General features: G+C 47.7%; 1 non-coding gene across 1 annotated transcript; it reads right to left on the bottom strand.

Annotated features, from left to right (window-relative positions):
• Window positions 1–5675: 5675 nt before the first annotated feature.
• TRNAR-UCU (transfer RNA arginine (anticodon UCU)) lies at window positions 5676–5760 on the bottom strand. Its single transcript is given in 2 exon segments — window positions 5676–5711; window positions 5724–5760. It is a non-coding gene; the product is annotated as a tRNA-Arg (tRNA).
• Between the last annotated feature and the right edge of the window lie 1305 nt (window positions 5761–7065).

Here is a 7065-nt window from a genome sequence, read left to right as displayed (position 1 = left end):
AATGACTACAAAATTATTTTTTATTAAAGATCAAAAGCCTTCTTACAACTAGACAACATCATCTAGAAAATAAAATGAAATATTCCAACAAAAAATAAGCTGTGGAAATAAAGTTAATAAACAAAAAACCCATATGAAGAAAATTATACTCCTGAGCAGCAAAGGTGGCAGACTGAACAAATGAAAAGGCACACCTGTTCTTCCTCCCTGCAACCCCCACTCCACCCCACTCTTAAATAGGGGAAATTTGGCATCTTAATTAGTTCCATTCTCTCAGTATTAATCTATGGATATAACTTCAACAAAAATGTCTTCTAAGATTACAGCCAAACTAGCTATAACTAAAGCACATGTGAAAAGATAATGCAAAGTTAAAATTTTACCCATAAACCCAGGCTTCTAGATTCCCATCAAGCTCACTGTTCATTAGCTGTACATCCTTGGACAAGCTACTTAACCTCTCTGCATTCTGTAAGAGGGGATAATATCTCCTCAGTGGAGTGTCAGGAGGATTACATGCATTCAAATGCATAAAGCACTTAAACTAGTACTTGGTATACAGCAAATGTCAAATAAGAGCTCTTATCACTGAAAGGAAAAAATAGTAATTCAAAACCAGGTGAGGAAAATCTGAAAACACAGAGAGCACACTATGATTTAAAACAGCACACTTTTTGGGCCCGGCGGCGTGGCCTAGCGGCTAAAGTCCTCGCCTTGAACACCCCGGGATCCCATATGGGCGCCGGTTCTAATCCCGGCAGCTCCACTTCCCATCCAGCTCCCTGCTTGTGGCCTGGGAAAGCAGTCGAGGACAGCCCAATGCTTTGGGACACTGCACCCGCGTGGGAGACCAGGAAGAGGTTCCAGGTTCCCGGCATCGGATTGGCGCGCACCGGCCGTTGCGGCTCACTTGGGGAGTGAAACATCGGATGGAAGATCTTCCTCTCTGTCTCTCTCCTCTCTGTATATCTGGCTTTCCAATAATAATAAAATCTTTAAAAAAAAAAAAAAAAAGCACACTTTTGTCAAATCAAAATTAAGAGGTCAATACAGAATCTAGAAACCTAAATGCATATGCAGAATCAGAAAATGATAAAAGCACAAATTCATGTAATCAAGGAGTGTTTATCCTCCATGATTCTGGGACAAAGCTCTCATTTCATTCTTTTCACAGAAATACAGTCCCAGAATCAAGAGGGCGGAATAGGGTAAGGACACGTTTAAACAGATAAAGAAACATTAAATCAGGATGAAGCAGAGAGAACACATTCCAGGAAATAGGAGAGGACAGAACAACAGCAGAGGGGCACCTGGAGTCTAACTGACACAGGAAAGAAGCGGACACAATGGTGTGGTGTTGCAGTGACTGATACTCCAGTGGCATTCAGCTAACAGCAATCTGAACTCCACCAGCAGCTGGAACTCCACCAGCAACCAGGTGGGAAGGGACCTTCATTGAGAGCTTGGGAGGTGAACCCAGACAAAGAACTGCCCGTCCTGCCGGTCTGTTTGATTTGACCAGAAGCAGACAGAGCAGCAGATCCCAGATGGGCAGTGCGAGAACAGGGTGGATTTCATAGCCCAGTCAGCCCCTTAGAGCCAAATTGGGTGCCATTTTGCATAAGCAGGCAAAGGCAAGGGAAAGGACTGACCATACGCTGAGATGGGAGTGAGCTCATTTCTGACTCAGTGCACTGCATCAACGTGGAATTCTACAGGTTCCATCAGAGACGGGTCTGGGTAGCCCTCAGACCTGACGGCCAGCAGATCAAGAACTCTAATAGTGGTACATCACGTGCCATTTTGTACACTGTGGCAAAAGATTTAGGACTGCAGGGACAACAGTGAACTGCGCATGTGCTGAGCTCGTGAGAACTCACTGAATTCAGCAAATTGCACTGGTCCCACAGGAAAATTATACCGACTGTGGCATTGTATGGGTCAAAATAGGTCCATGTGGCACCCAGGCCTAATGGTCAATAGGTTCCGGCAAGATCAGCACCACCAACAACCTAACTATATAGGACACCTGGTGTCTCCCTAATCCTAGGACCTGCTTCAACCGGAAGTGAGAGAAAGGTTGCAGAGACAACGGTGCAGCCTAAGCACGGTATCACAGGAAGTGGAGATTGGTGAGTCAGGAGTTGGGGCTATGGAGTTCTTTGTGAAAATCTAACAAAAGAACCCAGACCTGGAACTCGCTGGAAGGAGTGGCACAATTGGCTCCAAGCAAAGAGTGGTGTACCAACTGCAATAAGTGAAATCAAACTGTAGACCTGTGGGTGACACAGCTTAGAAACCTGCCCTAAGGAGAAGACTCTGCTAACCAGAAGTACAATTTTCAAGAGCAAAAGAAGAGACAAAGGCACAATGAATATTACTGAAGACTCCCCTGCAAAGGAGCAAAACCTATGCCAACCTCAGAGTTAACTGAGGAAGACATAGAGAATATGGGGCACACAGAATTCAGAAAACTCATTTTAAAGCTTCTGATCAACAAGAGTTCAAAGAATTTAAGGAATATTTTACACAAGCAATAGCAGCAATAAAGCAAATCAAGGCTAACATATCAGAAATTAAGAACACAGTAGAGCAAATTAAAAGTACAGTGGAGAGTCTCCAAAACAGAATGAAGCAATCAGAAGAAAGAATCTCAAAATTGGAAGATATTTTCTGTCATCAGGGGAAAGCAAACAAAAAGCTGGAAGCAGAGCTGGATCAGGCCAAAAAAAGTATTCAAGAATTGAAAGACACTAATAAGAGGCCAAATATAAGAGTTATGGGAGTCCCAGAAGGTGCAGAAAGAGAAGCTGAGCTTGCAAATGTATTTAATGAAATAATAAAGGAAAATTTCCCTAATCTGGAGAAAGAATTGGGAAACATGATCCAGGAGGGGCACAGAACTCGCAACAGGCTTGATCAAAAGCGATCTTCACCAAGACACATGGTCATCAAGCTCTCTTCAATTGAACACAGGGAAAAGATCCTGAAATGTGCACGTGAAAAAAATCAATTGACATATAAAGGAATGCAAATTAAGCTCACAGGAGATCTCTCACAGGAAACTCTACAGGCAAGAAGAGAATGGAGTGACATATTCCAGATTCTAAAAGAAATAAATTGTCGGCCTAGGATAACATATCCAGCAAAGCTTTCTTTTGTCTTTGAAAATGAAATAAAATTCTTCCACAGTAAAGAAAAGTTAAAAGAATTTGCCTCTTCCAAACCTGCCCTACAAATGATACTTCAACATGTTCTCTTGACAGAGAAAAGGAATAGCACCAAACAAAACCAAAGTCAAATGTGAAGATCATCCCAGTAAAATGACAACAGAAGACTAAACCAATGAACAACCCATTCCTAAAATGACAGGACCAAAGTACCATCCATACATATTAACCCTGAATGTAAATGGCTTAAGCTCAAACATCATAGATTAGCAGACTGGATTAAAAAAACAAAACCCATCTATTTGTTGTCTAGAAGAGACACATTTCACCAACAAAAAATCATTGGAAACTATATCGCATGGGTTTTGTTGTTTTCTGTTAGTTTCATCTCTTCAAAACACTTTCTTCTGATTAAATCATTCAATGACTCATAGATCATACAGTAGCATCATTTTCTGCATGAAGGTTTGATTTTCATTCTTCAGCTGCACGTTAGTCATTTAATAGCATGTTATTTAACTTTTGGGTGCTGTTAATTTCTTTTTTCTTCCTGATGTTGATTTTGTTTTATGGCTTTTCATTTAAGGGGATGTATAGTAGCTGTACAATAGAGACTGTCATATCTAGTAACATGTTTTTAACTTCATGGCATTGTACATTTCTATTTTTCTTTTTATTGTTGATTTTGTATTATGACTTTTCATTTAAGGGGATGTACAGTAGCTGTGAAATGGAGACTAACATCCAGATGTGAGGATACAATGTAAGATGCATTTCTACTTCCAGACAAAGATGGAGTTACAATGAAACTGTTTACTATATCTTGACAATAGGATGCTGGACTCTCTGCCATTTTCCATGCTCCCAGTGATGGACATATGACTGTGTATGAAGAACCATACTTTAGTAATGATATAGAGGAACTAGATGTGTCGGGGGGAATTGGGGCGGGGATAAGAGAAATACCAGGAGCCTATGGAACTGTATCATAAAATTATAATAATAATAAATATTTAAAAAAGAAATACAGTCCCTGTGAATTTAACAAAAAGCCATTAAAAGAAAAAGCATTAATAATCTCAGTATCACCCCAAACCTAGAAGTCAGAAAAAACTGTTACAACCAAATTTATAAATACCTGCAAGACAGAAAAACAAAATACCATAAACAAAAATGAAAAAGTGAGGAGGAGAATGGGAAAAGTCAATTTTAACACATATCACAAACGGTCATCTTCCTTTAAGAATAAATTGACTAATCACAATAGAAAAATGAGCACAACTTAGATAAATCGTGAAAATGATTAATACAATTTATTCTATTGTGAAATGATGTTCAGCTCCACTCAATAGCGGAAGATCTGAATTAAAACTTGAATTTGAAACCGTTTTGCACCTGTTGGACAACACCCACGGGTGTTGCGGGAAAACAAGCACCCTGGCATAGTGCTGTCAAAGCATGCACGAGGCAGCCAGCAACTCAGCCTCCTAGGATGACCCTGCAGTAATACACTTACACAGCTGGATGAGAACAAGGACGTCAATCACCGTGCGTGGGAAAACAGGACCCTCACGTGTTCAGTTAGTAGGCACTGTGAAGCGACTATGCTACCCGTGTAAAAAGCAGTTCTTTGTGCTTAAACATATGAAATAAGCAAGTATGACACACCAATTGTTTTTAATACATTATCCTATGTGTCAACATTGAAACGACAAGCCAATGCTGCTGTGTACAAATCGGAAAATGTTTCCAAACAAATCAGGATCTGCAAGCCGTGGACATAGGAATAAAGAGGACATTCATTTTCCCCGTTACACTGTGATAACTTTGGATTTTGTGTCTTGCCTATGGACTATCCAGTGCTTGCTCATTACAATCCCATTCATGGCAGCTTCTTATTTATTTGCTTCCTGACTTGTTCACCTATAGGGAGCTGGAAGCCTGAGCCTGGTGCAAAGCTGACCGTGGTCAGCAGAGGTGCAGGGTGGTGACCCCCTGCCCTTCCGCGGCCCACGGGCAAAGGACCAGGGACCTCCCGGGTCCCGCCTCAGAAGGACAGGATGCAGTCTCCTCCTGACGCCCTGAACCCTGCGTGGCTGACAAGTGCCCACGCGTGAGTCCGGGCTTGGGTTTGGGGAGATGCGGTGAGTCGCCACCCGCAGCACGGGCAGGCAGCGCGCGTTCCCGTTCCTCCCGCGCAGCCCGAGGCGCGCGAGCGCCCCGAGCCCGGAGGCGTTCTCCTGGAGGCCCCCACGCCGAGACACCTGGCGGACTGCCTGCTTTTCCTGCCCGCCGCCGTCTGGGGACGCTCTTCTGCACACCCGGATACGCTCCGGCCCTCAGCTACTGAGGCGTAGGAGCCCAGGGGATGCAGGACGCTGAGAGCCGCTGATAAAAAGTCGAACGTAACGAGGAGAGAGTAAGAAAGAGGGTATGGGTGAAACTGTTTAGGAAAAAAAGATGAGAACATGTGGTTAAGAAAAGGAATTAAGAGAAAAATATCCCCGACTCCGCCGGGACTCGAACCCGGAACCTTTGAATGCCTTCAGCCTCTAGAAGTCCAATGCGCTATCCATTGCGCCACGGAGCCACCTGTTGGAGTTTCCGCGCATCTGCTATGTTAAGCCAGAGGCGACGGCCTCGCGCCTTTCCCACCGCTCCCTCCGTCTTCTCGTCGCCCCCGCCGGCCGCAGCGCTCCAGACACAGGCAGCCGGAGCAGCCGCCTCAGACGCGGGCCGGAGGCCGACAAGCCCCGAGAGCCAAGAGCGGCCGCGCTCTGCCGCTGCCGGCCGGCCGCTCGCTGTGGTGAGCCGCCCCTGCCGAGCCGGACGAATCCCGGCCGCGCCCTTTCCTCCCCGGCTCCCCCTTCGCGCGAGCGCCCCCGCCTACCGCCAGGTCTCTCCGGGCGGCAGCTCCCGGCCCGCCTGGCCCCGGAGATGCAGGCCCAGGCCGGCCGTTGTGCCGTTAGAGCCGGGCCGGTGACGCCGGGCACTTCCGTCGCACCTCTCGGTGGCCGAAGGCGAGCGGCTGCCCGTCGGACCCGCGGGGGGCGTCGACAAGAGACCCTTCGCGGCCCGGGACCTGCCGGCGATGGCTTGTGTGCGTGCTTATGCGTGTATTATTTACGCGGGGTTCGAAAAATAATAATTAAAAAAAAATTCGATGGGGAGGATTTGGGTTGCATTTCGCTCCCCACAGACCCAGAGCCGAATTTCTGAGGTATCCGGACTCTGGTGGGCTGAGGGGGGCGACGCGCCCCGCGCCGCAGCATCCTCCGACCGCTTCTCCCAGCGCCAGGGCTCAGTGCAAGGGCGCCGCGCAGCCGCCGCAGCCCACGCGCAGGGAGCCCGCGGCGCGTGTGGGCGGCAGCCGGGGAGCCCGCGGCGCGCGTGGGCGGGCGAGGGCGCGCGCCCGAGAGCGCGGCCACGGGGTTTCCTGCTTAGGAGGGCGCGGCCGCCTCGAATCCGAGGGGCGGCTTGGGAGGGTGGGGTCTCCAGTGCCCCCCGACTCGCCACGAGCGCGATCCCGAAGCCACGCAGACAGAGGGTTGAAATGAAAGCGGTGTGCTTGCCGCTCCCGGCTCCAATCAGCGCGCGGCTCCCCGAAGCGCCGGCCTCGCCAGCGGCCAGCGGCCGTGGGGCGCGCTGTTCCGGCTGCAAACACTGCCCTTGTGTGCCTGCGCGCACACTGCGGTCCACTCCCTTCTTTCCCACCCGGGGTCACCGGGCGTCCAAGGAAAGTAGTGTCCCAGGAAGTCTGGTGTGGCAGGGATCTTGATGTTCTTGTCTAGCGCGTCCTCCACAGTATCTCTTTGGGGGTTCTTTCGTCCCGTTTGGAAAGAAGAGAAAACTGTAGCTCTAAAGAGATTATGTGACTCTTCCTAGGGACAGCCAG

This window comes from Ochotona princeps, chromosome 2 (genome assembly GCF_030435755.1).
Source record: "Ochotona princeps isolate mOchPri1 chromosome 2, mOchPri1.hap1, whole genome shotgun sequence".
NCBI lineage: Eukaryota > Metazoa > Chordata > Mammalia > Lagomorpha > Ochotonidae > Ochotona > Ochotona princeps.
This window is presented reverse-complemented; position numbering and strand designations above follow the sequence as displayed.